The sequence below is a fragment of the Periplaneta americana genome, chromosome 3, assembly GCF_040183065.1.
Source record: "Periplaneta americana isolate PAMFEO1 chromosome 3, P.americana_PAMFEO1_priV1, whole genome shotgun sequence".
NCBI classification, from domain to species: Eukaryota; Metazoa; Arthropoda; class Insecta; order Blattodea; family Blattidae; genus Periplaneta; species Periplaneta americana.
Genome location: NC_091119.1, coordinates 195,752,045 through 195,772,214, shown reverse-complemented (window position 1 = coordinate 195,772,214; position 20,170 = coordinate 195,752,045).

The window sequence follows — 20,170 nt, the reverse complement described above, 5'->3', positions numbered from 1 at the left end:
AACCTCCGGGTTCCTTAAAAGCCAGTAAGTAAGTAAGTGAGTGAGTAAGACACAGCTTCAATACGAATACGAAACTTAATGATAAATAATTTAAACAACGCAATATTTTAACGAAAAGTTTTCGAATGTTGTCTCGTTAAAATGTTTTAAGACTGGACATCCGGGATACATACTTATGTAGGAACAAAAATAAGAAAATTGTTCATTAAATTGGGGGTTTAAAAAGAAGCTAAGTGTATATTGGTATATTGCGTAAGGTTTTAAATTTTGGCAAAAGGAATTCGTGTCTGAAATCTGTGTACATAAGAACATCTGCGAATAACATTGGTTTTGTAGTGTGAGGGTCAGCAACATATGTGAGAAATATCATTATTGATATTAGCACTTGTAAACACTTAATAGTAATTGTGGAGGTGCCACTGATGGAAATTTTAAATTTAAGTAACAGATGTAATGGGGCGAGGGATCAACAAACTGGACAGAGCATCACGATCTGATTCAAGGACACACAGACATGAAGAGGGCGGAGAGGAAAATTGGAAGTAAAGCATAGGAGACTGCCGTCGCAAAAAGATGCCTCGCTGCATCGGATGAAAAATCGCCGCTATAAGCAACTGTCAATTACCATCTGAAATGCAAACACGAGGTCCTCAGCTTTCGATCAAGTCGGACATGTGGATGTCTAAGTGGAAGAACTGCATATCATCCCAGATATGTAGCAGATCTTAGGGCAAGTCTTACACTATTCGTGCCCTTTATTTTAGTACGTTGATGTCTTAGCAAAATGTAAAAGAATTTGCTATATTATTATTAAACTAACTTCAAAGTAATTTAGCTACTTCGTAAAGTATGGCAAATAAGTAAAACAAATTTTTACAGAGAGGCACAAGTGTTACTCGATTCGCAATAATTGAGATCCTTTATCTTGTTTTAAATGAACACAAAGGTTTTACTACTGCTGGTCTAAAACACCAGCTCAAGGTTTGGTTATGAACTACTTACTTACATAGGTTCTTCCTCTGCTCTAAATCAATTACATGCTCTCAACAACGACACTATCACAGATGGCTTTGTGGTTTGAATCTAATGGTTTCTTGATTAATCAAGAAAAAACTATCAACATAACTTTCAGCCTAAATTATCTAATAAATAAGGACAACAGACTCAACTACACAAAATTTCCAGGACTCTTTATAGACTCCAGTTTAACATGAGATAAGCACATCGAATACATATGCACAAAGCTATCATGAGTTTTATATTTGTTGAAGAAATTAACGACTTGCGTTTCTCAAAATTATTTTCTTTCAGTCGATAATCCGATATGCCCTAATTTTTGGGGGAAATGGAACAAAAATTGGAAGCGTCTTGATTTTACAAAAGAAAGCCATTACAATTTTATGTAAATCAAACTATCTGGAACATTGTCGGCCACTTTTCAGACAATCACGGATTTTAACAATCATAAATTTGTTTATGCTCGACCATGTCGAAATGTAGTAATTATACACCTGGTAGCAGTCCTTTAATGCATGTCATTAAAGTACACCTACTCATTAAAGTACAGGTGTTCAGCCAAAGACAAGTCAGATTTGTACCGTTATAAAACCTCAGCCAATGACAAGTGAGCTTTGTACCGTTATAAAACCGCAAGTATCGATTATTCTCGGATATGCAATCGAAAGAGAATTAGCGGAAAGTCACGGAGGCTGGAAATCCAATACTGTCGCAGAAGGTTATGTTCTGTTACTATAATAATTAGCGTTAATTGTAAATAATATTCAAATAAATTCAATTTGTCATCTCGTTTTTCAATGTCTAATTTAATTTCAATGTTATATCAAAGTTAATATTTAGTTTACTCTGTAGGTTCTTATAGGCTATCAAGGTCAATGTGGACATCTGTTCCTCGGAAAAAGTCAATACTTTCGCGTCTGCGCACATCTCACAATTTACGAGGTATTGCTCAAGGTCAGATAGGTACAAATAAAATTAATAATTTCAAGTTAGAAATATGGTCGAGCATAAAAAGTCGTATGAAACTCGCCTATAATGGTAATTAAGAAAATTATGAAACTCGCTTGCGCTCGTTTCATAAACATCCATACTCGCTTCTTAATTACTATCATTATAGGCTCGTTGCATAATGTACTAATATATATACAGTATATGATCTAGTACTTTACACTCGACAAAATATCGACAATTACTCATTAGTGGCCAATATACATGATCATGAAATTAGAAACAGTGAAAAAATTAATATTCCATATTGTAGATTACACAAGCGCAACACTAACTTTTTAATTATGGGGATGAAATTATATAATAAGCTCCCAAGTCAATATTATAAATTACCAATCAATAGCTTCAAAACTAGATTTTACAATTGGCTATTAAATAATCCTTTTTATTCTGTTGCTGAGTTTTTCAACACAAATTTTGTATGAAATTGTATTGTAATAAATAAGTTTAATTGCAATTTAGTCAGTTTTCTTTAATTTAAAAGTTTCAAATTATTTAATGTTTCCACTGTATTATTTAAATTTTACTGTTTCTTTCATTAGTGTTTTTTAAAAATGTATTTATATGTTTTTCAATGTATTCTGACAAAGCCTAAAACTGTATGTCTAATGGCCAAATAAATTGAATTGAATTGAATGGAATTGAATCATTTCTGTGTTAAAAATAATCCTGAATTAACAGATCTCAATAATAAAATACTTAAGAGAAAAATTGAACAATTACCATAACATAACTTGTCTCGTCTAGATTATATATCTTGATTACATACACAAACAAGACAAACAAACAAATTAGAATTATTTTGTATTACAATCTTTGTATCATTTCTGTCACGATTATGCTATTATTATTATTATTATTATTATTATTATTATTATTATTATTATTATTATTATTACTATTGTTACTATTATTTCTATGATCAGCATTATTATTTGATCCCTGTAAAATTTATGTAGACTATTGGACTGTACCCGAGCACGAGCATTTGCTCATTTCGGGTCTCCATACATATGTATTCATTTCAAATGCAAATTGTAAATAAATTTGAATTTGAAATACAATCTAACAGGAATATACAAACTACTGTAACATGCATTAGTTGTAACTACTTCTACATCGGACAAACAGGGAGATCATTTCAAATACGATACATCACAGCAGTAACTAAATCACACAATACTTCCACATATGCAGAAACATCAAAAACACTAACCACAACTACAGCAACATAGAAACAGGCATGGATATCCTACATGTTCAACCAAAAAAGCATAAATTAAATAAATATACAAACAAAAATACACAACACATCCTGAATACACACATTTCAGAACACATCCTGTTTGACTTCACACTACCAGCACAAACACCACCCCCCCCCCCAGCAGAGTAACTGAAGAAATCTGAAGAAGCTAGGACCTCACTAGTTCTGAAGATAACTAGTCTAACAGTGTAGTCGAAACTAGACAACTGAGGTAATTTATCACTTAGTTTTTCAATATAGTATTAGAAAGTTGTTATTATGACTACAGTAAATTTTTAAATAATATAACATTATTAAGATTCATTGAAAAATCTGGCGTAATTGTAAGATACAGTAGTGGCAAAAAAACCGGACCGACCCTTGTAGCTGATACAAAAGAATCCTGTGCTGTGTATTGTGTCAAACTGTGGTAATTTCAATATGGATAGTGAAGCCAGAGGTATATACTGCTATTTAATGTAAAAATACGCAGTTATCTTTGCTGAATAGAGGTCGAAATGTAATATTGATGCCAGATGAAAATAAAACTCTCAAAGTTTTTTCGTCTGTAAGTTTGAGGCACTGAAGGAAAGAAAAGACAATAAGAATCGAACAAATGCAATAAATTTCATTGTTACAATTAATTATACAAGTTGGATGTGTTTTGTGACTAGCGAAATTTGAATCTGTGACTCTGAAATCAGCTACAAGGGTCGGTCCGGTTTTTTTGCCACTGCTGTACACTACAGCATCTGACATAGTTGTATACTACAGTACTAGCAGAAATGTGACATTATTAATAGAGTTATTGAAAAATATACCATCATTGTTTATTAATTGTAGCAATATAACATTCTTGATAGAGCAATTGAAAAATCTGGAAGGATAGTATCATAATTATAGCAATGTAACATGATTAAGGACGAGTAATTGAAAAATCTGGCATTAATTCTATGCTAATTGTAGCAATCTAACATTATTAAGAACGCGTAATTGAGCACTAATTGCAGAAATGCAAATTATTGAGAGCTGGTAACTCAAATTTTGACACTAATTGTACTGTAAGTGTACCAATGTAACATTATTGAAAAAAAATGGACTTAATTGTATACTATTTGTAGTAATATAATAATATTAAGAGGTGTTCATTGAAGAACTTGTCCACACCTGTGGAGTAACGGCTAGCGCGTCTGGCTGCGAAACCAGGTGGCCCGGGTTCGATTCCCGGTTGGGGGAAGTTGCCTGGTTGAGGTTTTTTCGGGGTTTTCCCTCAACCCAATGTGAGGAAATGCTGGGTAACTTTCGGTGCTGGACCCCGGACTCATTTCATCGGCATTATCACCTTCATCTCATTCAGACGCTAAATAACCTAAGATGTTGATAAAGAGTCGTAAAATAAGCCACTAAAATGAAATTTAACTTGACGTAATTTTACACTACAGCTAGTATAGCAATTTAACGTTATTAGAGATGGTAACCGATATATTTAGCGTAACTGTTTAATAATTATAGCAATCAAACGTTGAAAATGTCAAGTTCCAGTACACGGTGAAATACCCAAAAACCTAATTCTCATCACAGTCACCATGAAAGCCTAAAAACGCATATAATTATAGCAATGTCACAATATTTACAGATGGTGATAGTAAAATATTGCATATGCGAATCAAGCTTTCAGGTATAACTCTCTATAAAGTTGATTTGAATCATTTCGAGGGAAAAATTGTTCCCTCGAAATTATTCAAATCAACTTTACAGGGAGTTATACCTGAAAGCTTGATTTGCATAATACACGTCATTGTTCGTTAACAGAAAACCACAATTTAAGTCACACAGAGTTACTGTGCACTCAATGTTGGTTGCTTGACGGTTGTCAGCCCACTTTGAGGTCTGTGGATATAGACGGAAAAATTGGATCGGTGTCTGGTAGAGTATAGGTCAGTTTCTATCTGATCATTTTCCAATTCACTGCGGGCTAAAGCAGGGAGATGCACTATCACCTTTACTTTTTAACTTCGCTTTAGAATATGCCATTAGGAAAGTTCAGGATAACAGGCAGGGTTTGGAATTGAACGGGCTACATCAGCTTCTTGTCTATGCGGATGACGTGAATATGTTAGGAGAAAATCCACAAACGGTTAGGGAAAACACGGAAATTTTACTTGAAGCAAGTAAAGCGATCGGTTTGGAAGTAAATCCCGAAAAGACAAAGTATATGATTATGTCTCGTGACGGGAATATTGTACGAAATGGAAATATAAATATTGGAGATTTATCCTTCGAAGAGGTGGAAAAATTCAAATATCTTGGAGCAACAGTAACAAATATAAATGACACTCGGGAGGAAATTAAACGCAGAATAAATATGGGAAATGCGTGTTATTATTCGGTTGAGAAGCTCTTATCATCCAGTCTGCTGTCCAAAAATCTGAAAGTTAGAATTTATAAAACAGTTATATTACCGGTTCTTCTATATGGCTGTGAAACTTGGACTCTCACTCTGAGAGAGAAACAGATTAAGGGTGTTTGAGAATAAGGTTCTTAGGCAAATATTTGGGGCTAAGAGGGATGAAGTTACAGGAGAATGGAGAAAGTTACACAACACAGAACTGCACGCATTGTATTCTTCACCTGACATAATTAGGAACTTGAAATCCAGATGTTTGAGATGGGCAAGGCATGTAGCACGTATGGGCGAATCCAGAAATGCATATAGAGTGTTAGTTGGGAGACCGGAGGGAAAAAGACCTTTAGGGAGGCCGAGACGTAGATGGGAGGATACTATTAAAATGGATTTGAGGGAGGTGGGGTATGATGATAGAGACTGGCTTAATCTTGCACAGGATAGGGACCGATGGCGGGCTTATGTGAGGGCGGCAATGAACCTTCGGGTTCCTTAAAAGCCATTTGTAAGTAAGTAAGTAAGTCTGGTAGAGTTCCCGGGTAGCTCAGTTAGTAGAGCGTTGATACGTTTAACCAAAAGTTCGGGGTTCGATATCCAGCCCCGAACAATTTTTCCCTCGAAATTATTCAAAATATTGCATAGTTGTACATAGTTCTTCTTTCCTTTTATTGAAACTATTTTCACCTGGTCTTTATTGGCAGCCTTTAAATTCAGAACGTTGTTTTCCTACAAAAATTGTGTATAGAAATATACCAACAGGAAAAGAAGCAAATTGGTCAAATCCTGCAAAATTATTATGAGCGAATAAATACACCGGTAAGCCTAATAATTGGTAGCAATAGCAATATAACGAAGTAAAGAGGAAAGCTAAGGTTGTGAACATCAAACTTGAGAGAATACTTGGCTAATGGGTGTCTTACAAGGATTAGTCACTGACTGCTTCATACTTTAAAGTTGCAACACTAGTGACTTGAAATATCAAGCGATTCTTTATCTTTCCAGCTTATTAACCCCATCCTCTGAAGACACGTCATCGCTGAAGAACGTCGGAAACCAGTCATCGCCCTGCCATCCTTCTAGCATCATCCTCCTAGAGTTTAGAATCATATTTTACTTCTTTTAATAGTTCTCGGTGTTTGACATTTTAAATAATTTCAATTTCGTAACACTCGGACTACCTTCTTGGCTTTAAATATTCTCTATTTCCAAATGTTAGGATAGAATGAATGCTGTACACAAGAAATGTACCTAGGCCTATCATGTTTAGTTTCTTCAATTCATTGTTTCGCCAATGAATTCTAAAGTAGTTTTGTCCCGAAATGGACAGCGATTCTCCATATTTAACTGTTTCATATTACACAATTATATTAATGAAATTGTAGTTGATGTCGGCAAAACAAACACGAGAAGTTTCAGATTACAACAGATAAGAGAGGTTGATGTAACGAAGGAGATGGACTAAGAAGGAACTTCGTTAGTTCGACTAAACTGAAGAACCTAAATTTGCTGGAAATTGGGCAAGAAATGTGACAAAAATGTTTCATTCGGTAATCAGTTGACACCAGGACAAAGAAAGCACAAGAATAAATTAGGATAAGATGTCATGTAACAGTGCTAAGATTAGTTTAGTTTGCATTAGATTATTTTATATTGCATCTAGAATGGATTGAATTGGATTAGACGGTATCACATTAGATTCCACTAGATTGGATCAGATAATGTGTATTAAATTGCTGGATTTAAGTTACTGGAGGATTGTAGTCAAATCTCATGTGACTAGTGTTGCAAGTTTGCAAAAATACTATATTATTATACCTATTACTAAAACATGTTATGAATTTTAGTAATCGGTTATTAATTTTGTAAAAAGTTATAATGACTCGCTACTATTTTTTTTACTTTCTACGTTTTTCATCACAATACATTATTATTATACATGTGTGTCTAATGCCTAACCACTTCACTTGTGGGTTCCGTATATTGCGGATAGACGGCAGGACTGTTACCAATTCGACGACCCACGCTGTACTTGATATGTATCTGTGAAGAGTTATGTTGTCTACTGAGGTGAGCATATGTGTTAGTGTTCGTGTAAGTGCAGTGTAAGAAATGAGAGAATGAAAATGAGGAAGGGAGAAAGGGAAACCCGGTGCCGGCACGTAGTCTCCTCCTGTCGAACAGCACCAAAAGGACCACCAGGCTTAACGTCTCCATCCACGGACGAATCTATCAACAGTGACATGCACCTTCTCTTCATATGCACCGCGGAGAGATTTGGGATTTAACCCAGACATATTGGTGCATAATCACCCGCTAATCTTGAGTAGGAGAACTCTGCAACTATGGTGAAAGTATTCCATCTGAAGGAAGGAAAACTCTGACAGAAAACCTAAGTTCTCCAATGCGGAGGTTATGGGACAGGATACACCAATAGTGATACGAAAGCATGAAATCACTAGGTATTCTGTCATAGAGCCTAAACTTAACACTCAAACATAATTTTTGTAACAAAAAAACGGGTGCCAATATGGAAGTATGTTGGTGGAAATTGTTGTAATGCCATTTTTCGTGCTGCAAAGCCAGATGCGTAGGCGTATAAGTACAACTTCACTAAAGCGACAATAGAAATTTAGTAGGAAAGCAAATTTGGTTCCAGTTAAAGAAAAATGAATAAAAATTAGGTAAAATATTAACGATCTCATTTACATAAAATTTAAACTACTTTGAGATAATGAATATTTACTATTAATAACAACACAGGCTTCATAAATCGTTTATATTTGTTACAAGTTAAATAAATATTTTCCAAGTCAAATAATAATAGCCTATATTTTCAACATTTTGGAGCAACGGAATCCTATTTCCCTCTTTCTTTGTACTTAACTATTTGAATATTTAAAATGTCAAAATGCCAGTCATATTCAACAAAGCGTTTCCTATCGAAACTGATGACGAATTGTTTTTCTCATTTAAGGTATCCTCCACTGTGATTTTACGATTTTTTTCGCGAAACTATGCTATCTAATACACGAACATTTCGTCCTCACCTGTGGAGTAACGGTTACCGCGTCTGGCCACGAAACTAGATGGCCCCGGTTGGGACAAGTTACCTGATTGAGGTTCTTTCCGGGGTTTTCCCTCAACCCAATGTGAGCAAATGCTGGGTAACTTTCGGTGTTGGACCTCGGACTTATGTCACTGGCATTATCGCCTTCATCTCATACAGACGTTAAATAACCTAAGATGTTGATAAAGCGTCGTAAAATAACTTACTAAAATAAAAGAAAACTAACATTTCCTTCTACATGATTCTACTATTAAATTTATTATTCTGTCGTTAGTTATAGTTCTATTTCAACAAATATTTCTCCTCGATATTTCACTATTATTTATGATGTGGAAGTTTAAATACACAATGCGCTACTAAAAATTGTCAAAATTTTGCGAAGTATAGTGCGACCTATCGTACTAATTTTATTTTATTCTTACTTTGAAAACAAATTCCAAAAGAATCAGTGTACAGTACGAGTGTATTGGTATCAATTTTGAAACAGAAATCCTCAAATATTGCTAAAATCTCGGAAAGAAAGTGATAGGAAATAAATACGGATATTTTACCAACTCTTAAATAAACCAAAGAGTCCACACCTGTGGAGTAACGGTCAGCGCGTCTGGCCGCGAAACCAGGTGGCCCGGGTTCGAATCCCGGTCGGGGCAAGTTACCTGGTTGAGGTTTTTTTCCGGGGTTTTCCCTCAACCCAATACGAGCAAATGCTGGGTAACTTTCGGTGCTGGACCCCGGACTCATTTCACCGGCATTATCACCATTTCATTCAGACGCTAAATAACCTTGATGTTGATACAGCGTCGTAAAATAACCCAATTAAAAAAAAAATAAACCAAAGAAAATTGCTTTCAACTCTTAATAAACACCATTACTACGTTCTCAAATAAACCAGTAAACATTGCTGATACTTCTGAAAGAATTTAACAGAAAATAATCATTATTACTAATTTCAAAACAAACCAATAAACATTGCTACCAATTCGTACAGAAATCATTAAATATTTCTAGCATCTCTGAAAATGTTAATAAAAAATTAACATGTTACTAATTCTGAAATTACCCAGCAATAATTTGCTACCAACTCTGATAGAAATCAATGTACTAATTGCGTTGCTATATTTACGCTATTTGTAATAACAAGGAAATCGTTATTAAAAGCGCAATTCAACGAAATAAATGTGTAACTATGGCAACAAATGAGCGCGACAAATATTACAGATGAGTATAAAATTTGAAGAATCTTAGAAAAAATAAAACGGAAAAGAATTAAGTTTCGTCTAGGAATTTTGGAATTAAACTTAAAACAAATTACATTTAAATTTGCAAAAAATCTACGTGTAACAACTTGGAACAAAATTTTCTTTCCAATTCTGAAATTTCGGACATTAGTGCTACACATTACTGTAACATATTTCCATGAATGCATTTTAAAACGTCTATTAATGAAATGAAAACGGAATAAGACGAAAAGAAACATTTTCCACATCGCTGTCCCATTGACCTTCTTTTACTTTCTGAATTATTTTGGGGTTCGCACTATTAATCACCCACATACAGTACTTTATAAATAATGATTACACGTCAGATAATTTGACCTCCTTTGCATTGTATTTCAGTGAAATGAGCGGGTGTGCATCAGATCTTCCAGTTGGAGTCCTGGAATTCTGTATCAGTGCGTTCATCTCGTAGACACAATTTCGTACATACAAGACCTCTGCCATCTGCTTCAATGCGTGAAGTTTGAGATCTTTAATACAATTTATTACTGGGCATCATGTCTGCAACAGACGCCCAGCTCTATCGCCCGGGGCCGCGGATCCATTTCTCCGCGCCCGACTTCTTCCATCATGGACGTCCGCACAGGATACAAACACTCGGACCCCGGAGCCAAGAGTAATACTCGACTTCTGCACGATTACCAACTCTACTCGTTTTATTTTCGTTATGTTTGCTTCTGAAGATTCATGTTATACAAATACTCCTTCTCAGATTATTTTCCAATGCATTTATTACAGCACTGCGAAGTAAATTGCTATCCTACAGCAAATACACGATTTCATTAAAGGAAGCACACTTCATTATAAGCCTCACTTACAAATTTATTTTGGGAATAGTGCTGACCCCGCTGGTCTTGCCTATCTCTCACGATATGGAACCTGTATGTAGTTTCGACACGTTGGAAATGTCAAGTTTCAGGACACGGTGGAGTACCCAAAAGCCTAATTATTCTGAAGTCAAAAGTAAGTTTTAGTCTTTTTTTTAATGTTATGTTTTATAATAGTACATTATGCAACGAGCCTATAATGGTAGTAATTAAGACGCAAGTATGTTTGTTTATGAAACTCGCTTGCGCTCGTTTCATAATTTTCATACGAGCTTCTTAATTACCATTATAGGCAAGTTTCAGAAGATTTTTTTATGTTCGGCCATATTTCTAACTTGAAATTATTCAAAATTAGGTCATGTTATGGTTATGTGCGAACTGACCTGAATTGTGAGATGTGCGCAGACGCGAAAGTATTGATTTTTTTCCGAGGCCGAATGTCATTGACCTTGATAGAGAATAAGATTAACATTAGACTGATATAACCTGGAAATTGATTTAGAATTGAAAAACGAGGTGATAAATTGAATTTATTTGAATATTATTTACAGTTAACGCTAATTATTATAGTAACAGAACATAATCTTCTGCGACAGTATTGGATTTCCAGCCTCCGTGACGTTTCGCTAGTTGTATTTCGATTGCATATCCGAGAATAATCGATACTTGCGGTTTTATAACGGTACAAAGGTGACTTGTCATTGGCTGAACACCTGAACTTTAATAAATAGGTGTACTTTAATGATGTGCATTAAAGGGCTACTACCAGGTGTATAATTACTACATTTTGGCATGGTCGAGCATAAAATAAATTAAAGGTGATATGTTACAATTGTATGAACACTAATAAATACAATAAGATTGTTAAAGATATTAGTTATAGTCAGACATGTTTCGGAGATGCTTCTCCATCTGCAGTGACAAAGTCAAAGACTAGTCAGTCTCCTTTAAGCCAAGCAACAACGCGGTTCGATCATTTGAACCACTCGTCGTGGTAAATAGTCACTGCAGATGGAGAAGCATCTCCGAAGCATGTCTGGCTATAACTAATATCTTTAACAATCTTATTGTATTTATTAGTGTTCATACAACAATAACATATCAACTTTAATGTATTTTACCAAATCTATGAACACTGCATTATTGACCTAACATGTGTGTTTTATCTTTAAATATGTTATGGTTTATTTAACGACGCTCGCAACTGCGAGGTTATATCAGCGTCCTGGATGTGCCGGAATTTTGTCCGGTAGGAGTTCTTTTACATGCCAGTAAATCTACTGACATGAGCCTGACACATTTAAGCACACTTAAATGCCACCGACCTGGCGTTTTAGTCTTTATGATAAATGTATTTTTATGTGCAATCCAAGGAAAGAATGTTCACCTCATTTGAAAACATTTAAAATGATTTCATTTGTGTATACAAAGAATTTTGAAAAAGAAAAGGTTCCAATATTTAGAGGAGAGGTAGTGTGCATCAAAACAAGAAATAAAAGTCATACAAACATTGGTCCTAGAATTAACATCTTCTGAGAAATGACTAAATGTTTACCATCAATGTAAGAGCAGCATATCTTCTACTGTGAGCTCTTTGGAAAGAAGCAAATGAAACAATACAACTGTTTGCCCTACGTATTACAAATAGAAATAGGATGGCATTTACGAAAGGGGATGAACTATGACCCAGCACTGTGACCTGTTACGATCTACTTTGCTAACCCTCATGCTAGGGACATTCCCAAACACACACCGGCTGATTATACTAAGATTCGCTGCGTACCCAGGTTTCGAGCAGGGAACCCTCCCTCCTCGTCTCTAGGTCAGCTCTTCCCGTGCGTCGCCAGCCGGTGTAGGGGGAATGCTATGGGATGATGATGAAATGGATAAATGTCGACGGATGTAGATGCCACATATGTGGAAAAACGGGAGAACCCCGAGGAAAAACCCCAACTGCGACCTTGTCCGCCTCAAGTGTGACTACGGGTGAAAAGTCCCACACCTCACCGGGACTCGAACCAGGGGTGGCCTGCGTGACAGGCTGGAGGTATAATTTAATTGGAATATATGAGAAGTAAATTATGGAATTAAATAGTATAAATATAATAGAGAAAAATAAAAATAGTATTAATCATCTTAGAGGTAATATTTGTGGGATAGAAAATTATTCATATGAATAATTTTAACCACTCAACCACCGCAGGAATCATTACAGATACGAAACTAACTTGCCTGACTGGTACAGTAATACTACGATACGAATACAAACTCTAAAACGGCCCATAGTCGAAACGGCATGCTGTAGATACGTCGTACTAGAAGTAGACGACACCCCGGTGAAGGGTGACCAATAAGAAAAGAATACTGTGTCAGACGAAATAGCCAATCCTGAACTTGATAGGCGAACAATAGTCCTGGTTAATATCCATTTTTTATATAACACTATTATCTTCCTTCTCACCAAATACATCGCAGACGACACCCAATGCGAAGATTGACCAATAAGAAGAAAGTACTGTGTCAGACAAGTAGCCAATCCTGAACTTCATAAGCGAACAATAGTCCTGGTTTTTATGCAATTTTTTATATTCTTATTATGAAGACCATTCCCTTTTCTCTCACCAAATACATCGCAGACGACACCCGGTGAAGAATGACCAGTCAGAAGAGAGTACTGTGTCAGACAAGTAGCCAATCCTGAACTTGACAAGCGAACAGTAGTCCTGGTTTATATGCAATTTTTTATATTAGACCACCCCTTTTCTCTCACCAAATACATCGCAGACGACACCCCGGTGAAGGATGACCAGTCAGAAGAGAGTACTATGTAAGACAAGTAGCCAATCCTGAAATTGATAAGCGAACAGTAGTCCTGGTTTTTATGCAATTTTTTATATTAGACCATCCCCTTTTTTCTCACCAAATACATCGCAGACGACACCCCGGTGAAGGATGACCAGTCAGAAGAGAGTACTGTGTCAGACAAGTAGCCAATCCTGAACTTTATAAGCGAACAGTAGCCCTGGTTTATATGCAATTTTTTTTATTAGACCATTCCCTTTTTTCTCATCAAATACATCGCATACGACACCCCGGTGAAGGATGACCAGTCAGAAGAGAGTACTGTGTCAGACAAGTAGCCAATCCTGAACTTGTTAAGCGACCAGTAGTCCTGGTTTATATGCAATTTTTTATATTCTTTGTATGAAGACCATCCCCTTTTCTCTCACCAAATACATCGCAGACGACACCCCTGTGAAGGATGACCAGTCAGAAGAGAGTACTGTGTCAGACAAGTAGCCAATCCTGAACTTCTTAAGCGAACAGTAATCCTGGTTTATATGCAATTTTTTATATTCTTATTATGGAGACCATCCCCTTTTCTCTCACCAAATACATCGCAGACGACACCCCGGTGAAGGATGACCAGTCAGAAGAGAGTACTGTGTAAGACAAGAAGCCAATCCTGAACTTGATAAGCGAACACTAGTCCTGGTTTTTTATATGCAATTTTTTATATTCTTAGTATGGAGACCATCCCCTTTTCTCTCATCAAATACATCGCAGACGACACCCCGGTGAAGAATGACCAGTCAGAAGAGAGTGCTGTGCAGATTTACTTTCAAAATGAAGATAGATTTAACACATTTAAAAAGCATTCCGCCAAAGTTCCGGTCTCTGGTTTTGAGGTTTGCTGAAACATCGCATTTGAATTGGGAGTCTCAATAAAGTAAACGAGCAGAAAAACTTTAACTCTTTGCTAAGAAGTAGCGTGTAGTGTTAGGGCATTGTCGATTCTGGTGGGTCACTGATTCCTTCCAAGGCCGTTGAGAAAGACAAGGTCGAAGAGCACTCTATTTTCTATAAAATAATAACACTTCTTTTTATTACGCTCCAGTTTTTTCCTCAACAAGCGGTTTGTCACGATTTATTCTGCATCAATACAACCTGCCAGTGTTTTCATGTATCGAAGGCCAGACGACCTAATTAAAGGATTCAGGCATGATTAGACATTGCATTAAACGTGATTAACTGGGAGACGTATGTCGTGAGGGAGGTTAACGTAATGAGAGGGGGTTCAATGCTTGCAGGCATTATTATTAACAGCTTCTGGGAAAGAACATTTAAACCTGGCCGTGTTGGACAGCACACGAAGTTCCGAAGGCTCACGAAATACATGTCTTATAAATAAGCTGTAACCTTACAGATCTACACCAATGCTGGACGTTCTATCTATAAAATCCATCCTTCAGAGCTGTTGGTGTTTAATAGCAAAAATATAATTCTATTCGGTCTATCTCGGTCAGATGATAGTTTCTATTATAGGTAGAGAATCTGTGTAATTTCCGATCCACAAAATAGTTGTAGTAGATCGGAAACATCTTACGTCATTCTTGACAATTTCAGAACGCATATGAATTATCCAACTAAATTTGTTTTTTCGAGTGTTAATGTATTAGAACTTATGTAAGTATTCAAAAGAAATTTACTTATTTTCTTTCACAAACATCAATTTATTTATAACATTCATTCTCATTCTTACTACACAAGACAACCTTACTAGGCACTTGGTCAGTAATTGATTTCTTGTAAATAGTTCTCTTAATCTATCACAAAATATTTCAATATCCGGTAATTTCATCACTATAGAATTTTGTTATTCTAGATTTAATTTGTAATTCAGTAAATACAAAAATATTCTTTGTTCTTAACTTTCAATGATACATTGTGAAGCTTTCATTAATCAGGTAATCTTGTCGTACTTCAATTTTTATTGTAATTGTAATTGTAAATTTAATACTAATTGTAATTTTATTCTTCATATTATAGTTGGAATCTCCTGGTAGAGGGGCAGAGAAGGCCTGACGGATTCATCTCTACCAGGTTAAATAAATAAATACTAATACTAAGACGAAATGCCTTCTCCCCTCTACAAGAAAAAAGGTATTATACATCTGGTTAAATTATAGCTTTTGTTATGGTAAAAAAAAACTGTATAATACAGCGTGTTCCTTTCAAACCTCCGACATTTTAATTAATCATTGCTAACAATTATGCGGAATTATAGTAATAATAATAATAATAATAATAATAATAATAATAATAGTTTTATTTTCCCTGGCAGAGTTAAGGCCACCAGGCCTTTTCTTCCACTCAACCAGGATCAAATCACATACAGAGAAAATACATACCGGTATACAAATATGATCTTAAAAATAATAATAAACATAATTAAGTAGAAAAGAGAGATTGAATACATATACACAATCAGTATTAACTTTGAAATAACAATAATAAAAAAAAATTATATGTAATAAAAAAAAGAGACTGAATACATAATCACAAACAGAAAAATACATTCTAGTATACAAGTATTAAGTTAAAAGAAAAAAAAAGAATTAATACATATGAATATAATTCACAACTAAAGGAATAGTACAATTAGTATGATTAGCACAGGACGTGTTACATTGAGACAATGACCATTACCTACATATTAGTGTTAATGGAAAAATAAAGTAATGACTGTGTAAAATAATAATAATAATAATAATAATAATAATAATAATAATAATAATAATAATAATAATAATAATAATAATAATAATAAATAAAAATTATACCTAAAAACTAGTTCTGTGCATTTAAAATATTTCTAAACAACCTAATTTTAAAAAACTGGGGACTAAGACTACCCCTGATTTCCAGCGGCAGCGAATTCTATGAGCGGGCCTTGGCTATTGAGAAAGAACTTGAGTACAGAGATGTCTGATGAAGTGGTATTGATAGCAATAGATTGTGCTGTGAACGTGTATTACGATTATGATGTGAAGCTAGGAGAGTAAACCGGGAGGCAAGGTAGTTGGGTGTGGAATCATGTATAATTCGATATAGCAGGCAAAGAGAATGTACTAATCGTCGATCTTGCAAGCGGAGCCAGGAGAGTCGTAGAAAATATTCCGATATATGAAATTATGAAATAAGACTGGTATTAAAAGAAAGAAAAACTCAAAGAATTGTTATTTCATTTGTTTGAAGTAATTCATCTGTCACATGTTGGACAACAATGACATAAAACAAAACTGCGACTCCGCAGGAAGTCAAAGAATATTGTTATTTCATTTGTTTGAAGTAATTCATCTGTCACATGTTGGGCAACAATGGCATAAAACAAAACAGCGACTCCGAAGGAAGTCAAAGAATATTGTTATTTCATTTGTTTGAAGTAATTCATCTGTCACATGTTGGGCAACAATGGCATAAAACAAAACAGCGACTCCGCAGAAAGTCAAAGAATATTGTTATTTCATTTGTTTGAAGTAATTCATCTGTCACATGTTGGACAACAATGGCACAAAACAAAACAGCGACTCCGCAGGAAGTCAAAGAATATTGTTATTTCATTTGTTTGAAGTAATTCATCTGTCACATGTTCGGCAACAATGACATAAAACAAAACAGCGACTCCGCAGGAAGTCAAAGAATATTGTTATTTCATTTGTTTGAAGTAATTCATCTGTCACATGTTGGACAACAATGGCACAAAACAAAACAGCGACTCCGCAGGAAGTCAAAGAATATTGTTATTTCATTTGTTTGAAGTAATTCATCTGTCACATGTTGGACAACAATGGCACAAAACAAAACAGCGACTCCGCAGGAAGTCAAAGAATATTGTTATTTCATTTGTTTGAAGTAATTCATCTGTCACATGTTGGGCGACAATGGCATAAAACAAAACAGCGACTCCGCAGAAATTCAAAGAATATTGTTATTTCATTTGTTTGAAGTAATTCATCTGTCACATGTTGGACAACAATGGCACAAAACAAAACAGCGACTCCGCAGGAAGTCAAAGAATATTGTTATTTCATTTGTTTGAAGTAATTCATCTGTCACATGTTGGACAACAATGGCACAAAACAAAACAGCGACTCCGCAGGAAGTCAAAGAATATTGTTATTTCATTTGTTTGAAGTAATTCATCTCTCACATGTTCGGCAACAATGGCACAAAACAAAACAGCGACTCCGCAGGAAGTCAAAGAATATTGTTATTTCATTTGTTTGAAGTAATTCATCTGTCACATGTTCGGCAACAATGGCATAAAACAAAATAGAAACAACGCGCACAAACTGTTTTCTGGTATGCAGAGAAGAAACGAATAATTACAGCTGAGAGAATATGGAGGAAATACACCTAATGGGAAAACCATTAAGGCATGGTGTGAGAAGTTTCTGGCGCCTGAAATTGTGAATAATGCGGAGATTCTCGTCGACGTGTCTCAGAGAAGAGAGGATTGAAGAAATTAGAGCAGGATTTCAGAGAAGCCCTCAAAAATGAATTCGCCAAGCATCCCGACAGTTCAATGTGCAGAGATCAACTTTGCATCGAGTTCTTCATAAGAAACTTCGTTTGTACCCCTACAAGGTGTAAATTATTGAACAATTAAAACCAGATGACATAATTTCTCCTGAACTTCGTACCTTCCTAGCGTATGTTCTTATGGGCAATAGTTTAAATCACTGGTTCTGAACATAAAAAGTGGATCCATTTAACATATTACGGATTAAAAATATGCTATGTAGGATGCAGCAACAACAGTTTTATTTTCTGTGCGTGATGCAATTAGAATTTGTACCTTCATCACTGCATGAACAATTCATAGTTTTCTTCTGTTTAAGTTCAGCGAGACTGTAGTGTGTATAGACAACCAAAAGGGGTGGAAGGACAGAATAAGATAAACAAAGAAAAGATAGCGACAAGTTCTAAGAAAGACGAACCAGTGTCGATGGGCTTTGTATTGCATTTGTGTACGCCTACTTATTGTAAAATATACTGTTATAGGTTTCATTTGTGAGATAATTAAACATATCTTACCAGTTTAATGTACCATGAGTTCCTTTAATTCCATGAAATCAGTTCATGTTTTGTTCGTAATGATAGACCCAATTTAACTCTGTTGTTCACAAAGGCTGAGTTGCAGCCTTGTTTCTCCCTCATCTCTGCCAGACGCTACACTCAAAAGGCTTCGTAAGTGTTAGATTCACATACAGTATGTAGATTCACAACCATGTTCGGAACATTGTTTTAAGGGGAGTGGGTAGTGATGCCTGTGCTATTAAAAAATTTCAGTACAAACGTTTAGTTCAATATTTCTAGGCTTTTAGTATTCAGAGTGGAATAAAAATTTCCAGGCTTATACAATCAATCATTCTGAATTCATTGGTATACAAGACAACTAATTAGTTTCAAATCCAAGTGTAAAAGAAAGGCCTTAACTGATAACCTGTTTTCCCACTTTGATAAGTGTACCTAATTCTTCAGGTGCACATTACTTGTTACATTTTTCACTCATATATCTTTTATATTTTTAAGTTATCAAGTAATGTATATTGTAAATTCTAAAGCAAAATTTAGTTAAATATTTCACTTCTAGTGAAACAGAAAAAATATTGAACTTTGCTTAACATTTTTTGCAATTTTTTAATGCATATATATTTTTTTTCTCGTGTTATGTGTGTGATATTCTTAAATCCGTAGGTCTACTATGTATAACACAGGCTGCAGAAAACACTGTAAAAATTTCATATAAACTGATTCAGTAGTTTCAGAAAAAAATGCACTTAAGTTTGAAAAATTTCAACTTATGGAAAACTCCATTAAAAAAAAAAGATATATGAATTACATACACCGCCAAATTTAAGGAGGCCGTTTGAATGGCTTATATGCAGAAATACCTCCCACAATATTTATATTGTTTTAAACCGGAAGTTTTTACTTTTTTTTTTAACGCAAAATAAATAATCGGATTTTTGATCCCCAATCACTACCTGGTTCCCTTAATATCTTGCATATACTCGTAATTTTCGCAACTATTTTTGGCACAACATCTTATACTAACAAGAGTTATCAGTGTGAAACATTTGAAGGTCCTACGCAAGCTTCCAGTGTTGACCAATCCCTTGTTACTATGACAACCTTCCTCGTTTATATAGTTCCGTTTATCGTTACGTGATCTATTCAATTTTGGTGTAAGCATAGGCTAATACAGGTAATGTTCCTGTGTTGGATTTAATTGAATTATGATTAAGAAATACAGCAATATTTTATGTCTTTTATTTTCATGTTGTATATGTTTGTATTTTTTATCTTTTATTTCTGTCGACTATATTGTGTTTTTATTGAATATCACTGGCTTCTGTCTGGTCGTCAATTTATTATTTTTTTCTCTTTATTATTTTTTTTGCTCGTGTGTTATTTATTGGTTTGAATTAAGTTAATTACTGTAATTAATAAACTGTCCTTGTAAATCTTATGTTA